The 24,465-nt window shown below is 39.5% G+C and overlaps 1 protein-coding gene and 1 non-coding gene across 16 annotated transcripts in view; both read right to left on the bottom strand.

Moving 5' to 3' along the window:
* The window catches only part of TENM3 (teneurin transmembrane protein 3), a 2,746,241-nt gene that overhangs the window by 259,394 nt on the left and 2,462,382 nt on the right, over positions 1 to 24,465 (bottom strand). The window lies entirely within an intron of this gene.
* TRNAC-ACA lies at positions 11,748 to 11,819 on the bottom strand. Its single transcript has one exon. It is a non-coding gene; the product is annotated as a tRNA-Cys (tRNA).

The following is a 24,465-nucleotide window of genomic DNA, read 5'->3' as shown; positions in this document are numbered from 1 at the left end:
TCTTAACTTTCTATTCCACTGGATCACCTCTTTTGACTGTTAACTACGTTTGACTCTTTTAATTGAAAGCCTTGGTTTCAAATCTAACACTACAGACAACACACGCTATCTCTAAAGAAAAACAATATAATTATCCAAATTTCATTTGTCAGAATATATTATACACACCAGGAAATTTCAGACATTATTAACTTCCCTGGTGGTTCAGACGGTAAAGCGTCTACCTACAATGCGGGAGACCCGGCTTCAATCCCTGGGTCGGGAAGATCTCCTGGAGAAGGGAATGGGTATTAGGACCTCAGAAAAAGTCCAAGAACTTAAGGAGGGAGAGGTGTTAATAATTAGTGTCAAAAAACTACAAGACAGACGAGTGACCACTTTAACATCACACACAGTTGTAATGATCAAGTTAGGATGCTCATCAGATAGATTCACAGTCTGAAGGTGAATTAAACGTAGTTGGAGTCAGCACGAGAATGGTAACTACCTCGTATGTAATAAAGATGTGCTGCCCTGGTGAAGGTTTGACAGTAAAATGGCTAAGACAGCTACCGGGGCTTCCAAGCAAATGAGTGCCATTCATGTATTATTTCATTCATTCATGTTCACTGTTTGAGGCTCTGGGATAGAGAGGTGAATGAGACCGTTACAGTTCTGCCTTCACAGAGTTAACATCCTAGAGAGGATGCAGACGCAAAACAAACAATAAGCATTCTTCCCGCTATTTCCTTTACCTTATTTCCTATAACCTGAATGCACTAACAACCATGCCAGCTATGTAGCTCTAATCAAGGAAGAAGAGTTACGTGTTTGATTTGGGCAAAAGGAAAGTGGAAAGAGAAGGGAGAATGCCCCCCAAATAATTAAAAGTAGTGAGCCGCTGGGAGGATTCTAAACACAGAGGAAGAGGGAGGGGTAGTTCATGCTGAAAGGGACAGTCAGAGATTCCCTCTGCCTAGGGTAGAGATGGCCCAGAAGGAAGGAAATGTGCTAGAAAAAGCGGTGTCAGGCACCGAAAATAGTAAAAAGTAAACCAAATCAATTGTGATCAATTAGTGGTTTTCCTCATTATGTCCCCTTGCTTGGTTCTCATCAAAATGATTTTCGTTTATTTGGAAATCTTCCTGGCTTCATTTTGAACATGGCATGCCAGCCAAGCAAACAATTAACACTGCTAACTGACAAAGAGTTGAGTGCTTTTAGACCTTTACACTTTGTTATTAATTTTTATCGGAGTATAGTTGCTTTACAATGTTGTGTTAGTCTCTACTGTACAGCGACATGAGTCAGCTATCCTTACACATCTATCCTGTCATCTGGATTTCCTTCCCAAATAGGTCGCCACCGAGCACAGAGCAGAGTTTCCTGTGCTACACGGAAGGCTCTCAGTAGTTATTTTATACATGGGGCGGTTTAGTCACCAAGTGTGACTGACTCTTGCAACCCCATGGACTGTAGCCTGCCAGGCTCCTCTGTCCATGGGATTTTCCAACTCAAGAATGCTGGAGTGGGTTGCCACTTCCGTCTTCAGGGGTCTTTGTGACCCAGGCATCAAACCTGCGTCTCCTGCGTTGTAGGATTGATTCCTGACTGGATTTTTGACATTGGATTCTTGACTGCTGAGCCACCAGAGAAGTAGAAGCCCCCATTCTACACACAGCAGCGTATACACGTCCATCCCAATCTCCCAATCTATTTTACTGTCCCTTCCCCACTGTGGATCCATACGTTGTTCTCTACATCTGTGTCTCTACTTCTGCTTTGCAAATAAGATCATTTGCACCATTTTTCTAGATTCCACATATAAGCAATATTATATAGTATTTTTTTTTTCTCTTCTGACTTACTGTACTGTGTGGGAGTTTCTAGGGCCATCTACCATCTATGTCTCTGAATAGCATAATTTTGTTCCTTCCTATTACACCTATACACTTTTGAAGGATGATGTGAAGGACAGTGAATTATAAGCATGGAGGCGTAGGAGACTCAGATGAAGTGGAACTCTTATGGGTAACAGAAATTCCTGAATGTAACTCTGATACAAGGTGGACATACACGGGATGGGTGGACACAGATACAGCTCAAGAATATTAATACTCTGTAGCAGTATTCATTCTTATTCAAACAGATATGTTTTACTTCATAAGAAATTGGTTTTGCGTTAAAAGTATAAAGTACAAAGGAGAGAAAGCATAGTGTAATGGAAAGCGATTGGTATTTGAAGTCAGACCAGCTGTGAGTTCTATGTTTTGGCAGCTATTATTATCTGACCTTGAACAAATCATCTAACTAACCTCTCCAAGTCTCCATATTTTAATTTGTAACACTGGACATAACAATGAATACCCAACAGCATGGTTGTAAAGATGAACTTTGTGTCTGAAACTAGTTTCTACTTTTGTTTTCAATTTGAAAATTACATCTTCAATATACTCTACAGGAGGCTGCTTTGTAAAGCAACCCTGTGGTCAGGTTTTTGGTAAATTTTCACAACCATCATATCTTTCTTTACTCAAAAGTCAGAGGCAGAGTAGAGCAGCGGAAGGCAGGGTCAGGATCCAAGAGTTAGGATCCAAAACTCATGGCCACTAATACCTAACTACTATATGGTTATGCAAACTATAGAACCTCTCCTGGTCCTTGTTTTGTTTTGTTTGCATATAATTTGATTCCCTCTCATTTAAAACAAGCAATGACTCTAAGTCTGGATTCACAAAGCTGGTCAAGTTTTAAGAGTTTCACTAATATGGAGGTACATTAAGTCAATTATTCTGAGTGAGCAGACAGATGTTATTTTGGTTCTCAATGCAAGATTTTGAACATGTCACCTTTTGAAATGACAACACATTCAAGTATTTGGCAAAGTAATAAATTTCATAATGTTTTGTGTCCCTGCTGTGAACATATTTTCTTTCTTCTTGTTCAAATAAACCTAACTATTGCCTCTTAGTCAACTGGATTTGTAAATGAAAAAAGCTGAAAGCTTCATCCCAGTTATAGGGAAGTGATGGATAGCAAAAGTAGGAGAAGGAAAGGATACAGAATGAACTGTAGGCAAGCCCTTTTATTTCCACGGCAAATCCTTTCCTCTAACCTGGATACTTGCCTTTGCGGTATGGTATCATACATACGAGCTAAGTAAATACCCTACAGAATACATGTAGGAGATCATAAAATAGAGTAATAAAGTAGAATGCTCTGTTTCTATTGTCTCCAATTATTCAACTTGTCTCTCACTCTACAATATTGTAAAGTTTAAAAATAAAATAAAAATTAAAAAAAAATAAAGAAGTAAAAAAAAAATTTATTTTTAAATGAAAAAGGAGAGTGGGTTGGCCCATATCCAACCCTTTCTAATCCAAATGGGCTGTATATAACTTTCGACCAAAAACCAAAGCCAGTCATTAGAGACATCAGAAGACATGCTCTTACTAAACACAAACATTTTCAGACGGTCCAAAACTTCCTCTTGGGGAATAACATTTGCCATAATTCAAATACTTTAGTTAAGAAACAATAGATTATGTTAAGTTCAAGTTACATTATGGCGCGGCAATTATGTTCCCTTCTCAGTACCTGCTAATTTACTATGAAAACAGGGCATGGAAGGCTGTCCCACCCACATTATTGTGCGTAAAGAAACCCTACCTGTTCCAAAAAGGTTATAGTTGGTTCAGATAACTGAAGACAAAGCAGAAGTAATTACCTGGTTGACATGGTGAAAGCAGAAAGGGAAAATAGTGAGCCCTGATCAGAATTACAAACTTGAGGCTAGAGCATTCTTTCTGTGATCCATGTGTGTGTGGTCTGGATTAAGACTGGAAATTGCAATTATGTCTTACTCAAAATGCACGTTAAAACGGGAAGGGTCCATGAATAAATAATACAGAATTATTTCAACTTCATTTCCCACCTTTATGTATAAAATATTCCTAGCTGCTGGTTCTTGATAGTTAGAACTTCATAAGAGACTCTCTTCTGAGTCATTTTCCTAGACAATAAGTAAAACAATCCTTCGCTTTGTTATAAGCCACGCTGCAAGAAAAATTCTTTTCTGAACACAGAAGGACAACCCTGACTCAAATCTATTAGAGAAATGACAGGAAAAGATGAAATACTGGATCAGAGCTTTCCTGTTTAAGACTTTGCACTATCCAGTTGAGAAAACAAACCATGTGTTGAAATTTTTTTTTTAAAGTTCCTTGAAATTGTGCAATTTGCAGAGATGTGGCTGGATCTAGAGACTGTTATACAAGTGAAGTAAGTCATAAAGACAAAAACAAATCTCGTATAATATCGCTTATATGTGGAATCAAGAAAAACGATACAGAGGAACCTACTTGGAAAGCAGAAATAGAGACACAGATGTACAGAACAGATGTATTTATACCAAGAGGGGAAGGCAGGGTGGGATGGGCTGGGAGGCTGGGACTGACATACATGTACTACTACTATGTACAAAATAGATCACTAACAAGAACCCACTGCACAGCACAGGGAGCTCTACTCAGTGCTCTGTGGTGACCTGAATGGGAGAGAAATCCACAAGGGATACACATATACATATAGCGGATTCACTTCGCTATACATATACAGCAGAAGCTAACACAACACTGCAAAGCAACTCTACTCCAATAAAAATGAATAAAATCTGTTTTGAAAATGAAAAAAAAGAAGTGCCTACTGGGGCAGGAATGTTCATAGTCCTTTAAGAGGCATTAAAAGGAATAAGAAATGATTAAAAAATAAGTGAATGCATTTAAAATATTTTTATATTATTCATTCAATTAGAAAGAAGTGACTGTTATGCCTTTAATTATAGCCTAATTTCATGTTTCCGACCCCCCATTTGCTACCCAACCTGCTAGACTTGGCAGCAGCGTTTCTCTCGCTGCTGGAGTCTGTAGCCTTCTGCAGCCAACCTGTGGTGACAGTTATCTCTTAATTAAAACTCTCCATGCAAATATAGCGGTATTAACAAGGGCCGTGGCAAAAGCACATACAAAGCATGGTAATTTATAACCAGACAATCCTTTTCATCTAATGTTTTAATACCGACGACAACTACTCGAGTCAGTGGGAAACTTTCCCCAAGGAAAAGTCTGCAAAGCCTCTCCTTTACACATATATTAAAGGGTAAGCCTGTATAGATCTTTCTATCGGCATGTCACTTCTCTGAAGAAGGATGGTGACTTGTGTTTCCCCGCAAGAGATAACACTTTGAAATATGTGAAACATTCTACACAGGGCGTGATCCTTCTTTTCATAACTGATGATGACCCACTTAACCTTGAATTGTGAAATATATTTTTGAAGTTTTAGATACTTCAAGTGCTAATGAACTGTCATTACTTTTTTGATGCAAATCTGAAATAAAAAATGAAAGCCACCTTTAACAGGCCCCTCTCCAGTTATTATTTATGTAGAGAAGAAGCACATCACTTTGACATATATTTGAACTCGGGAGATTTTCTATTATTCCCAAGAAAGCTAAGAGAAAAAAAAATTCTATAAAGCTGTAACAGCAAGGGAATTCACCTGGTTATCAATTACCATTAGAAAAAATAATTAGAACTATGGCCCAGGAGAGAAGGCAAGAGCTGATGTATGAATTCATGATACAATAATTATTTTTCTTTTAAGCCATTTTGTTACAAAATAATAAATCACGTACTCTCTAGAAGATATAAGCCTTTACACTAACTTGTTCAAAACTGATTCATAACGAAAGAAATTCACTCCTAGGGAAAAAACTGTGTTTATTTTTGAAATGCCAACATCTGTTGGGCAATAAAAAGCAGCAGCAAACTCTCCTACCGGCTCATACATTGAGCAGGAATAATTTAATGCGTAACTTTTTCATGTTTGCTTTTTGAAAAAGCTAGGATGTGAAATAAGCCACTCTCAGCTAAATTCAGAAATGAATGCTCAAACTTAGCAGTATATATTCTGGAATTAAAACAACATGAAATGTTTCCATTTAAGGGGAAAATATCCCAAATACACACCTCTGGTATTATTCACATACCAAAGAACTGTATCTACCTGTGGTGAAAATATCCTGCTGGTCCACAGGCTGGATTTACTACTACGACTGACTGTCTTCTTAATTTCATTTTCAGATTGTTTGTTGCCAGACTATGGAAATACAATTGATTTTGTATATTGGTCTTGTGTCTTGCTCAATTCTTATTCTAGACTTTTTCTTTTTAAGATATTTCTTAAGATTTTCTATACACAAGATCATATACTCTGCTAAGTTTTAATTTCTTTCCTTCTTGTGTGTCTATCATTTCTTTTTCTTGTGCACTTCATTTAAAAAGAACCCTCTCTAAAGCAGTTTATTCAGTTCAGTTCAGTCGTATCTGACTTTTTGTGACCCCATGCACTGCAGCACGCCAGGCTTCCCTGTCCATCACCAACTCCAGGAGCTTACTCAAACCCATGTCCATCAAGTTGGTGATGCCATCCAACCATCTCATCCTCTGTCATCCCATTCTCCTCCCGCCTTCGATCTTCCCCATTTATTTACTCAATTCTATACACACCTAGTAATAGCTGCTACCATTAGTAGCTGAAAACAACTGCACCCACCATCCTCTACCGATCTGTATCTCTTGAATATGCTCAGTTGCTCAGTTGTGTCCAACTCTGCGACCCCATGGATTATAGCCCACCAGGCTCCTCTGTCCAGGGGATTTCCCAGGCAAGGATACTAGAATGGGTTGCCATTTCCTCCTCCACGGGATCTTCCCGACCCAGGGAATGAACCTGCATCTCCTGTGGCTCCTGCATGTCAGGCAGATTATTCTTTATCACTAGTGCTACCTGGGAAATCCATACCTCTTGAATATATTCTAGAAAAAAAAATTTACCACCAACCCTGTAAACATTTTGGTAACTACTTAGAAATAACAAAAACAAACAAACAAAAAACTTCCATAATAATGTAAAATTTCAGGCCTTGCTGAGTTTTCTTTCTGTGTTTAATACTTTCTGTAATACAATACTGAGTCATCTTTTTTTTCTGTAAAGATTTTTCAGGAGAGGTATTGCGGTATGTGTAGAAGAATGTAGGTTTTAGAGGACGATTTGGAGCCAGAAAGACATGGGGTCAGCTCATTCACTTAACAAATGTGACATCTCAGGCAAACACTTTATTTCTCTTGCCCTGTAACTGTTTCTTGATATCATGGAATAAACAGCGGAGGGAAAGAAAAAATTATGGCTTAAAAATAATAGAAAGGAAGTACATAAACAAACAATGGTAATTTCTGGGTAGTGGAATGGAATTTTTTTCTTCTTTCTTATCTTTCAACTTCTCCTCCATCCAAAGACACATGTGAGCCTCATATATAATTTTAATGTTTTAGTAATTACATTTAAAAAAGGAAAAAGAAACAGGTTGAATGTACTTAACAATACAGTTAATTTAGTATAATGTAGTCATGAAAATAAAAGACGTTTACTCCTTGGAAGGAAAGTTATGAACAACCTAGATAGCATATTCAAAAGTAGAGACATTACTTTGCCAACAAAGTTCCATCTGGTCAAGGCTATGGTTTTTCCAGTGGTCATGTATGGATGTGAGAGTTGGACTGTGAAGAAAGCTGAGTGTTGAAGAATTGATGCTTTTGAACTGTGGTGTTGGAGAAGACTCTTGAGAGTCCCTTGAACTGCAAGGAGATCCAACCAGTCCATTCTAAAGGAGATCAGTCCTGGGTGTTCATTGGAAGGACTGATGCTGAAGCTGAAACTCCAGTACTTTGGCCACCTCATGTGAAGAGTTGACCCATTGGAAAAGACCCTGATGCTGGGAGGGATTGGGGGCAGGAGGAGAAGGGGACAACAGAGGATGAGATGGATGGATGGCATCACCAACTCAATGGACATGAGTTTGGGTAAACTCCGGGAGTTGGTGATGGACAGGGAGGCCTGGTGTGCTGCGATTCATGGGGTCGCAAAGAGTAGGACACGACCGAGCGACTGAACTGATCCAAAAAATATCATATCATCATGGAATCTATATATAAATCATAGATTTTACGGTTTTTTTTTTTTTTTTTGGCACTACAGCTTTAGAATCCACTGTTTATTCACAGTGCAGTTTATCTCAGTTCAGCCCAGCCACATTGCAAGTGCTCTGCTAACAAACATGATGCATGGGCACCACACTGGGCAGGGAGTGCTTCTCTGAATAGGTATGGGATGCCCGTGCAGTCTTTGATTTTCCTGTCTTCCTATATTAGTTTTCTGTTGCTGAGTAATAATTTTCCAGTTAATCTAAGCTGTTTACAACAACAAATTTATTATGTCACAGTTTCTATGGATCAGGAAGGTCCGGGCTCATGTTAACTGGGTTCTCTGCTCAGGATCTCATCAGGTTGAAATCTAGGTGTCAACCAAGCAGCTGTTTTCATCAGGAGCTCAATCGAGGTGTCTATTCCAACTCATCTAGGTTGGTGGCATGACTTAGTTCCCTGCAGTTACAGGCCCCAGGTGAACTTTCCTGGTGGCTCAGTCAATAAAGAGTCTGCCCGCAATGCAGAAGACGTGGGTTCAATCCCCGGGTTGGGAGGATCCCCTGGAGAAATGGCAACCCACTCCAGTATTCTTGCCTATGAAATTCCATGGACAGAAGAGCCTGGTGGGCTACAGTCCCTGGGGTTGCAAAGAGTCAGACACGAATGAGTGACTAAGCACAGCACAATACACGACTAATTTGTGGTGGTATAGTCACTAAGTTGTATCTGATTCTTGCGACCCTATGGACTCAAGCCCACCAAGCTCCTTTGTCCATGGGATTTCTAAATTAGGAACCTTAGTTACATCTGCAAAATCCCTTTTGATCTTCAAAATTCCCATCCCTTGGTGTAGACGCACAAGCTCTGTATCAACTCCTCCCCAGTGTGCATGACATCTGTGATTAGAATGGATTAGCATTCCTGTGATATCCTACATTATAAGGAAATTTCCAGATTGCAAAAGAGCGGGAGACGAATGAGCAACCGAGGATACACACACAGAACAGCATCATGTTAATTTTTGCGTCCACAAGCTTTACTTCTTGAGTCAACAACAATCACCATTTTGGTCCTGCACGACCACGGTGAGCCTCTGAATTGGAGACTAACACAGTGTGCAAGAGTGATCACTACAGAACTGCTTCTTAAAACTGTGTGTGGAATCACAAATTTTTTTTTTAATGAGGACAAATTTATTTAGCAGCTTCTAGTGAAAACTTTTTAACCAATATTAGATTGGACTTTTACTGGAACACAGATAAGATCACAAACTCACAGAATTGTAAACCAGTAGTAATTTACCATTTCTTCTAGGTGAATCATCCAAAATATGTATTAATAACATGCGTTTCAGAAAACAGACCTAATCTCCATTAAACCTCATTCCTAGGCTTAGCAAAGCTTATATGCATTAATTCTCTCCAAACCAATTTACATTTAAGAAATTACATATACAATGTATATACAATTACAATGGATGGCAGAGACAGAAACTCTCAGGGAGCATCACAAAAGAGAGGGGTATTGTTCTGTGAAATAAACTGTATTCATCTCAGCAGATGTAGAGAAGGGACTTGTGTGTGGGGGAGAGAGGAGTGAGACGAATGGAGGAAGTGGCATCAACATACGTACACTATCGTGTGTAAAGTGGACAGCTGGTGAGAAGCTGCTGTACGACACAGGGAGCCCAGTCTGGTGCTCTGTGATGACCAAGAGTGGTGGGATGGGGAGAAGGGAGGGAGGCCTAAGGGGGAGGGGATAGAGGTATAACTAATTCGTGCTATTGTATGGCAGACATCAATACAACATTGTAAAAATTAAAAGAACAAAATAATAAAAGAACAAATAAACTGTAACATTACAGAAAAGAAATTTTCTGTATAGGGTGTATAGGGTCAAATGTAAAATATATATGATACTGTGGGTCATGGTGATAAAAGATAAAAAACCACTATTCAGGATACATCTTTATTACTGCCTCCTAGATATTTCTATGTGGATGTCCTTCAGGACCCTAAACCCTACCAAAAAAAAGGAGAGACATTATTTTACCAACAAAGGTTCGTTAGTCAAAGCTATGGTTTTTCCAGTAGTCATGTATGGATGTGAGAGTTGGACTTAAAGAAAGCTGAGTGCTGGAGAATTGATGCTTTTGAACTGTGGTGTTGGAGAAGACTCTTGAGAGAGTCCCTTGAACTGCAAAGAGATCCAACCAGTCAATCTTAAGGGAAATCAGTCCTGAATATTCATTGGAAGGACTGATACTGAAGTTCCAATACTTTGGCCACCTGATGCAGAGAGCTGATTCATTTGAAAAAACCCTGATGCTGGGAAAGATTGAAGGCAGGAGGAGAAGGGGACGATAGAGAATGAGATGGTTGGATGGCATCACCGACTTGATGGACATGAGTTTGAGTAAGCTCCAGAAGTTGGTGATGGACAGGGAGGCCTGGTATGCTGCAGTCCATGGGGTCACAAAAAGCTGGACATGACTGAGTGACTGAACTGAACTGGACTGAAACCCTACAAGCTCCAAACCAGAGGTGCTTCTTTCCCCTCAAAGCCTCTTCTAGTTTATCACTTTCCACAGCATTATTACGCTAGAGATCTGTCAGTAATCAGCTGCTCCCCGCGTCCGTTTATCCCCACATAATGTCACCATCAAAACCTGTAACTCTGCCCCACAAATAGTTCATCAGTACCGCCTTTCTAGATTCCACGACTATGCATTAATATATGATACTTCTATTTCTGACTTACTTCACTCTGTATGACTGACTTAAGGTTCATCCATATCACTGCAAACCTATTTGTGGGGCAGAAGTAGACACACGGACATGGAGAATGGACTTGTGGACACGGGGGCGAGGAGAGGGTGAGACGGAGAGAGGAACACTACCATGTGTAACACAGCTAGACAGCTAGTGGGAAGCTGCAGTGCAGCACAGGAGTCCGGCTCGGGGCTCTGTGATGATCTAGCTGGGTGAGACTGGGGGAGCAGGAGGCAGGCTCAAGAGGGAGAGGATATACACACACACACACACACACGTAGCTGATTCACCTGCTGTACATCAGAAACTAACACAACCTTGTAAAGCAATTATACTCCAATTAAAAATAAAGAACATTTTTTAAAAGCCCTGTCATTCTGACACCTAAACATCGCTCCATCTTTTTCTCTGTCCTCACTTTCACTGCTTTCATTTAGGTCCACAACTTCTTGTTCTAAAATACAGAATACTAACAGAAAAGCTGACTTATGGTAAGGCCAACAGATCCCAGTTCCCAGGAGGAGGGGGCGGCCGCACCATGCAGGGCCCTCTCCTCATCCCCCCAAGGAAGCATCGGGTGGGTCAGGAGGCGGGAGAGCTGTGAGTGAGGGCGTCTCCTGTGGGTTCTGCAGGAAGGAGGGGGCGAAGCAGGCAAACAGACTTCTGACTGTCTAGTTTGAATAACTGCGGTAGGCTCCTGGTACAGGGCTTGTCCCTAACTGTATGGGGTCTGGCCTGGGGGTGATTAGGGCTTGTGGATAATGACCCAGAGAGGCTCTGGATTGGTTGGTTTGCATCTGAAAGAACATCCTCCTGAAAGTGAAAGTGAAGTCGCTCAGTAGTGTCTGACTCTTTGCGACCCCATGGACTGTAGCCTACCATGCTCCTCCATCCATGAAATTTTCCAGGCAAGAGTTCTGCAGTGGGTTGCCATTTCCTTCTCCAGAGGATCTTCCCAACCCAGGGATCGAACCTGGGCCTCCTGCATTGTAGTCAGATGCTTTACCATCTGAGCCACCAGGGAAGTCCTCCTGAGCCAGTTGTTTCTTATCTCCAGAAACGGGCCAACCCTGGGAGGAGCCATCTCTCTGGGGTAAGCAAGGACCCGGATGTGAAAGCATCAGAAAAGAGAAAGAAACGGTTAATCCACATTTGCCCGACCATCACCTGAACTGTTGCAGAAACTGTCTGACCCATCTCCCTATTACCACATTCTCCCACCACAAATCATCTTTCTAAAAACTAGATTCAATCACAGATCTATATAATAATGTGACATGATGCATACCCACCTGGTACCCACAGAATGAAGTACAAAGGTGCTTTTTGCCATTCAATAGCCTTAAATAGCTAGTCCCATACATTCTTTTCTAGACTCCTCTCCCATCTCACCATGTAAATCAATTGAAAAGGAAAAAAAGTTATTCTACAGTTCTATCACTAACGTAGCAAAAACGTTTTGCACTTCCTGTGCATGTTCCCTTCTAAGACTTTCCTAAGTGGAAATTTCTTTTTTCAATAATTTTCATAAAGATATAGTTCCATTTCTGTTTCTGTTAGTTATCTAGCATAAACTTGCATGATATTAGTGTGGTTTACGCTACCTTTTATTTATGTATGTACTTATTAATTTTGTATTAATTGTGGTATAATTGACATAATGTTAATGCTAGTTTCAAGGGCACAATGTAATGATTTGATGTTTACGTACATTGCAAAATGATCACTACCATTTTTCCAGTTACATCCACCATCAAACATAGTCACAACTCTTTTTTCTCTCCGAACTACTTTCTAATACACAATACAGTACTATTAACTATAGTCACCAGGAGTTATTTACCTTTTAAAAGCAGGAAAACTGCACCACACTTCACCAAGTCACTCAATTACAGCTGGACACATAGACTATCTTCAAAGACTGAAATACGGCTTCTGCAACCCTATCCAATCTCATCTCTTCTTTTACTTGGATTATTCATAAATAATGCTGCATGTTAATACTGGGCCAACTAGAATAGATACATTTATGGCTTTTGACTCAAAGTGCTTTCTAAAAGGATATCATGTTTTCTTCCATCAGAAATTCATTCAATATATATTGACACACCCTATGTGCTACAACAGGGCTAATATAGACACACAGATAAACTGGACACTATTTCTGTCCTCGAGGACTGCACACTGTCAGTAAAGAAATGTGAGAGTAACCCTAAAGAGGTTGTATTGTTTCATTTTACCGACTAGGGAACTGGGGTTCATAGAAATTCAATTACTTGCCCAATTAATATTTATTTTTATTTGTTTGACTGTACCAGGTCTTAGTTGCAGCATGTGGGATCTAGTTCCCTGACCAGGGACTGAACCCAGGCCCCCTGCACTGGGAGCATGGAGCTGTAGCCACTCGACCCCCAGGGAAGTCCCCTACTTGCCCAGTTAAAAAGAGCAGTTCACTCACCAGGTGATAACCAACTATTACACCACTCCTAACATATTCATATTTTCAGAGCTTTTTCTTTTTATAAGGGTAACATTAATAACAATATCTGCTCTTTCACATTTGCAAGGTAATAATAAAATATTTTAGAAGCCCACTCCCCCAAATAATGCCATCATGGTTTAATCAAATATTTAAACATATCTGAGTGCTCTTAAAGGTGATATACTACCACACAACTGCACTCATCTCACATGCTAGTAAAGTAATGCTCAAATTCTCCAAGCCAGGCTTCAGCAATACGTGAACCGTGAACTTTCAGATGTTCAAGCTGGTTTTAGGAAAGGCAGAGGAACCAGAGATCAAATTGCCAACATCCGCTGGATCATGGAAAAAGCAAGAGAGTTCCAGAAAATCATCTATTTCTGCTTTATTGACTATGCCAAAGCCTCTGACTTGTGTGGATCACAATAAACTGGAAAATTCTGAAAGAGATGGGAATCCCAGACCACCTGACCTGCCTCCTGAGAAACCTATATGCAGGTCAGGAAGCAACAGTTAGAACTGGACATGGAACAACAGACTGGTTCCAAATAGGAAAAGGAGTACATCAAGGCTGTATATTGTCACCCTGCTTATTTAACTTATATGCAGAGTACATCATGAGAAACGCTGGGCTGGAAGAGGCACAAGCTGGAATCAAGATTGCCAGGAGAAATATCAATAACTTCAGATATGCAGATGACACCACCCTTATGGCAGAAAGTGAAGAAGAACTAAAGAGCCTCTTGATGAAAGTGAAAGAGGAGAGTGAAAAAGTTGGCTTAAAGCTCAACATTCAGAAAACGAAGATCATGGCATCTGGTCCCATCACTTCATGGGAAATAGATGGGGAAACAGTGGAAACAGTGTCAGACTTTATTTTTATGGGCTCCAAAATCACTGCAAATGGTGATTGCAGCCATGAAATTAAAAGACGCTTACTCCTTGGAAGGAAATTTATGACCAACCTAGATAGCATATTCAAAAGCAGAGGCATTACTTTGCCAACGGAGGTCCGTCTAGTCAAGGCTATGGTTTTTCCAGTGGTCATGTATGGATGTGAGAGTTGGCCTGTGAAGAAAGCTGAGTGCGGAAGAATTGATGCTTTTGAACTGTGGTGTTGGAGAAGACTCGAGGGTCCCTTGGACTGCAAGGAGGTCCAATCAGTTCATCCTAAAGGACATCAGTCCTGGGTGTTCTTTGGAAGGAATGATGCTGAAGCTGAAATTCCAGTACTTTGGCTACCTCATGCAAAGAGTTGACTCATTGGAAAAGACCCTGATGCTGGGAGGGATTGGGGGCAGGAGGGGAAGGGGATGACAGAGGATGAGATGGCTGGATGGCATCACTGACTCGATGGACATGAGTTTGAGTGAACTCTGGGAGTTGGTGATGGACAGGGAGGCCTGGCGTGCTGCGATTCATGGGGTCACAAAGAGTCGGACATGACTGAGCGACTGAACTGAACTGAAAGGTGATATTCTGGTCATTTCCACCCAAATTAGTAAGGTAATGGGAGCTGCTGTAGTAAGATAAACTTGAAATATTAGTGCTGTCACATAATAAAAGCTTTTCTTTTTCGTTCTAGTATCAGCCCACTGCTGGTGCTCAGGGGGGTGTCTTCTGCATGATGTCTCAGACACCTGGACTCCTTCCACTCCTTGCGATGATCCTTGAAGTCCTTTGCTTTTAGCAAGTAGATGGAGAGAGATCCTGCGGGAGGCACACTTGTGGCTGGTCTATCATCTCTGCTCACATTCCACTGTAGAGAGAGAACTACCCATGGGTTCATGCCTAGATGCAAGGGGGTGGAGGAGGGCTGGGAAATGTAGTCTTCTTCCCTGGAGGATGGAAAATAGGTTCTGATGCGCACACAGCCATCTCTCCGTACCTTCCTTTAACTATCCCTGGACATGTGAGTTCATGGATAAGTGCCTTTGGTGTAAATGGCTGACCCGTCTGGGTAGGAGTCATGTTTTGCCAGGCACTTGGGCTGGTTCCCTAATGCTATTTAGTCTCCTTTTCTAATAGTCTAGTTTCTCCCTCAATAATACTTAACTCTTAGATAATTGGGAGATTTAATGATATAATGCATGTAAAGCAGTTTCAAAGGACCTGACACTTGCTAACTGATCAATAAATATTAACTTTTTTCTACCCCAATACTTCAGTGGTCATATGTCATTGATTCCTAAGCTCATAATTTCCTTTTATCTCTTAAGGCTGGAGTTAAAAAAAAGCTCTTAACAATTTAGAAACATATGTTACTGCTTCTGGTCCACACAGAGGTGCTGCGTTCTCAACAAGAATAAAAATTAAAGGAAGGAAAAAAGAAGAAAGAGGATAAAATGAGGCAGAGCACAGAGCTGAGGTAGACAGCTAAATAAAACTGCTAATTCTATACAGAAGTGCTCTTCAGAAACCTCCCCACAGGAAAGCTGAAGTGAAACGTATTCTCTACTCATTTTTTTAGTTGAAGCAGAAAAGTCAAGCCATTTTAATAGCTTGAGGATTCTCAATGTAATTCTACAAAATGACCAATTGAATCATTGTTAACGGCTGCCATGATTTTATGAAAGGTAAGTTCTGCCAAGCATAGTTGGTATATTTCCTTACATCTAATTACACGATCAACATGTTTAGGACAGTGCTAAGCACAGTGGGTTGGTCTTAAAGCCTCAAAACACATCCTTTATATGAATGGATGGAATAGTTTCTATGTTTCTATAAAGCATGGTTTGGTCTAGGATTTTGTTTTATGTGGATGAGTACCTCGTAAGTTAGCCTATTGCTGTCAAGAGCACTGGTAAAGACACGAGACTCCCGGGTCAGAGGCAAAATACTTCACGGCTCAGCTCAGCAAGCAGCATGAGCATCGGTATATGTGCTGGTTCCCTCGGCTCCCAAGTCCCAGGGGCTCGGATGGACGCTGAGCACACAGTGGGTGAGCATCACCGTTGAGGAACACTGAGCTGCGGAAGCCACTGCTTTCAGTAACCCATGAGCAAGCCTGCTCCTGCTTGATATTTCATCCCTCAAGGTTCCTTGCCATAAACACAAGCCTGAGAAATGTTCTGGGTGAAGAACAGTCAGGACTAGGCAAGGCTGCTTAGCACCCGCGTAAGATAACCTCTCCCCACAAGGCTTTGGAGGAGGAAACGGCAACTCACTCCAGTATTTCTGCCTGGAAAATCTCATGGACAGAGAGGAGCCTGGTGGGTTGCAAAAGCATGAAGCTGCAAAAGAATCAGACACGACTTAGCCACTAAACAACAAGGGTTTACGATGGCTTACAAGAAGACAGACTATATAAGAAGATTAAAAAATGAGAAGAAATCATTTCAAAAGAGAAGGAGCAGAGTGAAGAGAATGCTGTAGGAAAGTTAGTATGCAGGAATGGATAACAAAGATTCTCAGCAACGACTAAAGATCAGCCCCAAGCTTCCTAGTGGTAAGAACAAATAGGGAAATGCCACTGACGGTAAGACACATTATCCATAAGTTAAATTAAATACAATAATTAAATGCTAAATGGATGCAAGGTGTGCGAGAGAACTTAAGAGGATAGGATTAGCAACGAGAGTTGGAATAATCAGAAAAGCAATCAGTCCTCGATTCTGATCTTTAAAGAATAAGGAGCATTTCAAAATTGAGGCTTATGGCAAAATCTGATCATCTTTTAGGCAAGTGGGATGTGACATAACCATACTGGGAACAGGGTGAGCTGACTCGAAGGGGTTTGTCTTCAGAGTAAAGAAAATAAGGTTGGAGAGCAGGAGAGGAGCTGAATCAAGAAAATATTGGACTGACGGAATTGTTTAGTAATGATGGTGAAGAAGAGGCCACTTTGGAGATTTTCTGTGACAGTGAATGATAAAGCAATATTTAGTCTAGATTAATGTGAACTCTTTACTAGAAAACATTAAAAATAAGCCAGTGAAAGAGACTGGACTTTGGAGATGGCAGTGACCTAGAGATTAAAAGATGGCTGGGAGACATAATTCCAGGAAAATTTAACAGGGTTTGGCAAAAACACAACCAAGACTTTACTGGCCTACTTGTGTTTTTGTATCAAATGTTCATGGTTTCTGATTCAGATGCAGAAATGATCTTAGATCTGAAGTACAGCCTATAGTTCTGTACCTACCTAAGTATTTCCCATCTCCTCATTGATTTAATTGTATTCTTCTTGTTTTTAGACACGGTATTCATTCAACAAAGACACTCAATTTTTCTGAGAGTAATTACTGAAAGGAATTATATATGTGAAAATAAAATTCTATATAGCATTCTCCTCAAGGTATCTTAGAAAAAGGGTATAATTATTTACAAGTGTGGTCTACCTCTTATCCCCAGAGCATGAAATAATGTGCAAAAAGAAAGCTAATGAAGAAATATCCATGAAACAAAGCAAGTAGTACATAGTAGTCATTGTATTATTCTCTGAGACGAAACAGAAGCAGGCCTTGGATCTCCCACAAGAATCCATAACTAGAAAGTACAAGCTCCCCGCAAAAGGTGGAAACATGGAAATGGAGTTTAACACATCTGAGAATATAGTGATGATTCCTTGAACTGAGTGCCTGGCTTGCTGTGAATCAAGGTAATTTTCATTAAATTCAGTGAGCAATACATTTGTACCAGACTGCAGGATGGATACCCACATGCTTCAATGGAACACAAAGGATCCCTGCTAGAATATCAGTCACTTTCATCCACGTGCATGAGAGTGCATATGTTAAATAACTGATAATTCTGTCCAATTTAGTCACATCACAATTTACATGCACATCAGAAGCCAACATTAGGGAATTAACAATAAATAATTATTGACTCTTACTTCACACTGCCGTTTTTTTTCCCCAAGCAAAAAGAAAATTTACTAGACGTTGATGTCTCATTATAGCTGGCATGTAATTTATTTCTCTGTTGGAGTTGAGTTTATCAACTGTTTCTGTCCATGCAGAGAAAATGTTCCTACCTAAGAAACCAATACAAGAACACAGGTAGGAAGCTGGAGAGCTTAATTGAAAGTCTAAGTTAGGTTGTCACTTTGATTCCAAGAAGAAAGGAAATAATCCTGGTTCATCATTTCTTATTTACCTGCACAAAATTGGACGGCTGATTGTACACTGATTAGTACACAGTATATCAGAATATACTAATGTGCAATATATTAGAAGAAAAGGGTCTCATTCATTATTATTTCCTCTGTGATATCTTGAGCTTCCCAGGTGGCGCTAGTAGTAAATAATCTTGTCTGCCAACGCAGGAGACCAGGTTCAAACCCTGGGTTGGAAAGATCCCCTGGAGAAGGAAATGGCAACCCACTCCAGTATTCTTGCCTGCAGAATCTCATGGACAGAGGAGCCTGCCAGGCTACAGTGCATGGGGTTGCAAAAGAGTCGACATGACTGAGCATCTGAGCTCACACACTCTGTGATATCTATAACTACAGTGATTAGCTATAGAGAAAGATTCAAAATTTCATGAAGTTCGAGTAATAATGATAGTGCTAATTTTTACAAAATATTCTTTCAGCAGTTGCTGACAGCATGTCAGAGTTCAGGCTAGCCAGGCTAGTCAGAGTTCTGACTAGCATATTTAGTGCTTAATTGCCAAACGAGATTTCTATCACCAAAATCACACTGAAGAAAACTCTTAGAGGAATTTTTTTCCCCCCAAAAATGCTATTTATTTACTGAAGTATAGCTGATTTACACAGTGTTGTGCCAATCTCTGCTGTGCAGCAAAGTGACTCAGTTATACACATATAGACATTTTTATTCATTTTTATTATTTTTTCTTGGCCACACTCAGAGCATGCAGAACTTCCCCAACCAGGAATCGAACTCATGCCCCCTGCAGTGGAAGCATGGAGTCTTAACTACCGGACCACTAGGGAAATCTTATATTCCTCTCTAAAATATTCTTTTCCATTATGGTTTATCGAGGAATTGCTATTTTAATGAAACCTACATACTAGTTTGAAAATCCCTAAATGAAAGAAACCATTCCTTGTAAATATCTGAAACCAAGGTCCATGGTTCCTACCCTACAAAATATTCATAACCTAGAAAATGCAAACTAGTCCTTCAAAGGACACCCACAATAACCACCTCAGTGATGGTGGCTGCCATTTATTGCACATTTACTGTGAGCTAGCCAAAGTCAGTATCATACATGTATCATCATCATGGTAACGCAGTGGGGTAGCCAGCATTCACTGCCATCTACCCACAGAAAACTCATACCTGGTGCAGTTAAATAATCTGTTCTAATGGCCCAGTCACTGAGTGACAGAATCAGGATTCTAGAGCCTGAATATTACCACTCTGTGGAAAGGAACCACCTGGTCTAGGACACAGGAAAGCACAAGTGTCTATGACCGATCTGGAATTTAAGACCCAAATTATATTCACAATTTAAGTATATGAAGCAAACCATGGACAACATATAAGAAGATAACATAAATATATTAATACTATAGCTTTATGCTTGCAAGAAAAATTCTCATCTTTCTATTTGCCATTATCAGCCAAAGAAAAAGACAATAACTATCCAGAAAATATTTAAACAAATAGGTTTGCAGGTACTATATTTCTGAGAAAATTTCACAGGTACTTGTTTAAATGTTTTGTAAAGAATCTCCTTCTCAAAACTGAAAATTTATTAACCTTTGTTTCCAAACTTCTCCCATAAAAAGAGTACCTATTGGTAATTCACTCTGTTCTTCTTATGGAAAAATATTCTCTTGTCACGCTTTGGTAGCTTTCTGGACAAGACTGAATTAAGAAAACCCACTGCTTACACACTGATTTATAGAAAAAGCTGATGCAACTACCTATGAAAGAATGACCTCTGAAAAATCAAACCAAAGAGTTGATTCTGTTCTGAAATATTTAAGTCCACAGTAACTGACTTTTAAAGATCCTTACTTGGCAATGAGTTTCTGGAACAGAGAAAAGGCCCAACTTCCAGGACTCTGAAGAAACAACAGCATGGCAAAGCAGACCAGCTCTCAGAGCTCTGAGGGTTGCTACCCAGATTAACTGCAATTTTTAGACATAATGATAGAAGGAAGAAAAGACAAAAGAAAACTTTTTAGCGTAAATTCTACAGTTCTTTACATTTTGAATGAGTCGGTTTTCCTTTATTTCATCTAATTTTAGTATGCTTTTTTTCTTAGTGGTAACCTAAAAACTTAATACGGATGGAGAATAGCTTTTCAATTTCAGATGTTGATTCCAGTGTGTCTCTTAGGACTGTGACCTACTTTCAAGCTCTACTTTTTGCAATATGCAACCTTCAAAAGGGGTTTTATGGAACCTGAATGTGACAGATAAAGATGTTCCATAGCATTTGCCTACAAAGATTAAACACACATAACCTTAACCAGCCCATAGTCTCTACTATCAGGATAATAACGGCCAGCCATCTTTAAGGGACAAAGAACCATCCAACTGACTGATTAAATACTGTCAAACACAGTTAAGGAAATCCAAAAATATGTCTTGGGGCTCTTCTGGGGAAGGTCTGGAATGAAGCTCCTAACTTACTTCCCTCCATACTTCCTAAAAACTGCAATCATTTTTTACTTTAATCTTTTATGTACAAAGGTATCAGTTCATTTAATAAAATCTACTTTGTAAACGCACTTGCAGTACCTGCACTTATGTTATGGTCCAACCAGAATTTAAAATATTTGAGACCAGAAATTTAGCTTTTGATTATTTTTCATTTTAATGTAGCATATAAGACAGAGATGTGCAGAACACACATACGCTCACACACACACAATCAGGCAAACCTTATTAAATAATAAAGAAGGCAGAGAGGAAACAGCCTAACATTTTTAAGCACCCACCATGTGTCAAACCAGTCCTTAAATCTTTTGAATCTTTACATGCATTGTTTCTACTTGTTACTTTTTATCTCTGTTATTACTAAATCCATTCTACAGGTGGGGAAATTTAGCCTAAAGTGAAGACAAGATTATACTCCAGATTTTCTGACTCCCAAACATGCATTCTTTCAACCCCACCGTCTGACCTCTAAACTCTGAAAGCGTTTCAGATGTACCAGGTACCTAAACGCAAAACAACTGAGGGCCTTAGAGGTAATCAACACAGTTTCAGGATCATATGCCTGTACTTCAGGCTGAAGTCAAGCAAATGCTATCAAGTGATGTGGTAAGAAAACTCAATCAGGAATTCTCCTTGTCTCTGTCCTCCAGAGGCCTCCAGCAGTTCCTGCCCCTTCCTAGACCAGAGAGCTACGCCATTATCATTAGCAACCATTTCAAGTCCCTTTCATTTGTAAAACCCTGGGCTTTTACAATGGGAGACATCATCTTTCCGGTTCATTTCATACTCAACGTGTACCTCTTCTGAGAGAAACGTGATGCTTTGGTTTAAGAAGAAACCCGAAAGCTGCCTTCTTCTGCCGTGTTAGGTAGACATGTTTCAGTAAGCACGGGGTGACAGGCCAACAAAGGAATGATTTATGTAGAGTCAGAGATGATGTCATGAGGAACTGGAGTATAAAAATGAAGCACAAGAAGCAGTAAGAGGTACAGCCATAAGGTAAAGAGATTTTCTGGAAAAGGCTCACCTTATAATAATTTAGATATTTAAACAATTATTTTCCTTTCAAAGTAAATGCTCTGGAATGCTATCAGGGAGATATGAGATCTGCATCGTATGATTTTAGACGTGATATAGATTTTCATTTTTGCAGAATGGATTCTCTTTTTGGAAATAAACACACTATTTGGAGTTACAAAAATGCTACAGAACGCAGGTGTTCATACTGAGTTAAACATCGACTCGTTAGAGATAAGAGGCTAGAAGATAATAGCAAGACTTAAAATACGGCCTTTAAGCTAACTCTAAAGGTAATGCTATGGGAGGAGTTGCAAAATGTTTTAACCTATATTGATGATATTGATGTAAGTTTATGGTTCCCGTGACAGTCAACAAATGAGTATTATGATGTTACCAAAACAGCTGAAAAAAGTTTCATCAATCTCACCTATGAGTAACAGGAAAAAGAACACCATCACAATATCACTATGCTAGACTGGAAAAGAATATACAACAGCACAAAACCCAAATATCTGTTGTACTCTGACCCAGGCTGGGGAGATTACAAGCAGCGAGGGCGGAACACAGTGCAGGAGCCATTCACTGAAACAGAGTCAGAAGCAACAGTGGGTAACGGATGGGGAGTAACTGCAGCCGACAGACGGGCTGGCCGTCAGCTGCGGGCGCTGGAGCTGCTTTTTGCATTTAGAAGGTTAGAAGGCATGCCAAAAATAGCAAACAGGTCCTCTGAATACAAATTCCAAATGTCATATGCACTGAGTATAAAAATGCTCACGATGAGACACAGGCCTCTTCATTCACACCTGTGCAAGAACAAATCTACTTTCAAGTAGGCTGACTATCCTATCGTGTTGTTATTTTTTTTGATGAAGAACAAATAAGATTAAAGCTGTTATTAAAGTCTGGCATCACCAACCAAAAACCAAACCAGACCTTGTCATAGTTATTTTGTTAAGCAATTTACTTACGATAGCATTTAGAGAGGACATCACTTTGTGTGACTTTCACTTAAAAAAATCCCCAAACTATCAAATAAATATGAATGCAGAGGGGACATGTTTAGGTATGTAAGGACTCAGAAAATTTGCTTTCCTGTCCTGAGCCTTAGGACTGTAAGAACCTGCTCTAGTGAAGGGAAAAAAAATAGAGCGCTGTACAGGAGAATAACTATAATTCTATTACAATCTATGGTCCCACAGTTAACAGTATATATTTGTATGTATGACTTGTATATGTATGAATGCATTTTAAAAAGTCATATAACTATATTGGAAGAATGGAGGAAAAAATAAGTAGACAAACTGCAAGAAAGATGGATCCTCACATTGTAAGACATCAGTAGATAACATCTAAAATTAAGAAAAAATGGTATATTCTTTAGTAACATGGACTTAACCACCAAAAAACACCTCAAAGCATCAAGAGTAGCTGCGTCCCCCGGGATTTTCCTGGTGGTCCAGTGGTTAAGACTCTGTACTTCCACTGTGGGGGCATAGGTTCAATCCCTGGTTGGGGAACTAAAACCCCACATGCCATGGGGTACAGGCAAAAAAAAAAAAAGAAAAGAGTAGCTGCTTCTGGATATGGAAATGGGGTGGAGTGAGATGAGGGACTGCCATTATTCACGATGGCTCAATACTGTTGAATTTTTAACTATGTACCTAAATTAGTTAAAAAATAATTTATGAAAGAACAAATACTCTAATATACAACTCAATCCCTCTTGCAAAAGTCCCATTAATAATATTAATATTACCTACTGGATATTTATAAAGTTTGGGTAAATCACCCTGCTAATGTGCCTAAGGAACCACATAATTAGATAAACTGCAAAGATTAATTATATATGATGTTCAATAGCAATTCTTTACCTGTAGATGTAGTTTTAAATTCAATTTTTTAAAATTTCAGTATCACTGTCAAACTGAATTTTCTCTCCTCATTTTCCTTTTCCTTCAGTCTATTTATTGGCTGATTTAATGCTGATTATCAGCGTGGCTGTGCTAGGCATTTTACTAAGTGTAGCAGGTAACACCCTTGAACTAAATAAGTCTGTTACTTGGCTCTTGTTACCCAAGCGAGAGAAAATATTTGCTTGGCATAACTTTTTTGAGATGATAAGAATGGATTAAATCATTTTCTGGTCAGTGCCTCATGGCTTTCTCTTCACTTTTTTGCATATAAAACAGTGATGTTCATCATTCCAAACAAGTTAGAACAGTCAAGGAAATGAAAAGACAAAATGAATATATAAAATCTTTCCAACTCTCTCCACTCAGAAACATATATGACTATCATTTAGGGTATACTATTTCAGGCTTTTCTCATTCACATATACACTGTATATACATTAAAGAGCAACATATTCTTTGTGCTCTTCTATAAACTATTTTTTCCTCCCTAATACAGCATAAATTCTTTCAATAATCATTAGAGGTAATCTAGTTCTAAATCCAAATACTTTCGAAGGCTATGAGATGTTAAACTGTACTTTAAGCAATTCCCTGTTTTGGGCCATTGAGGGTTTTTTCTTTTTTGACACTGCAAACAAGGCTGATAAATCTTCTTACACACACACACATGCT

Source organism: Bos indicus x Bos taurus, chromosome 27, assembly GCF_003369695.1.
Source record: "Bos indicus x Bos taurus breed Angus x Brahman F1 hybrid chromosome 27, Bos_hybrid_MaternalHap_v2.0, whole genome shotgun sequence".
NCBI classification, from domain to species: Eukaryota; Metazoa; Chordata; class Mammalia; order Artiodactyla; family Bovidae; genus Bos; species Bos indicus x Bos taurus.
Note: the sequence above shows the minus strand (reverse complement) of the source record. Positions and strands in the feature narration are given on the sequence as shown.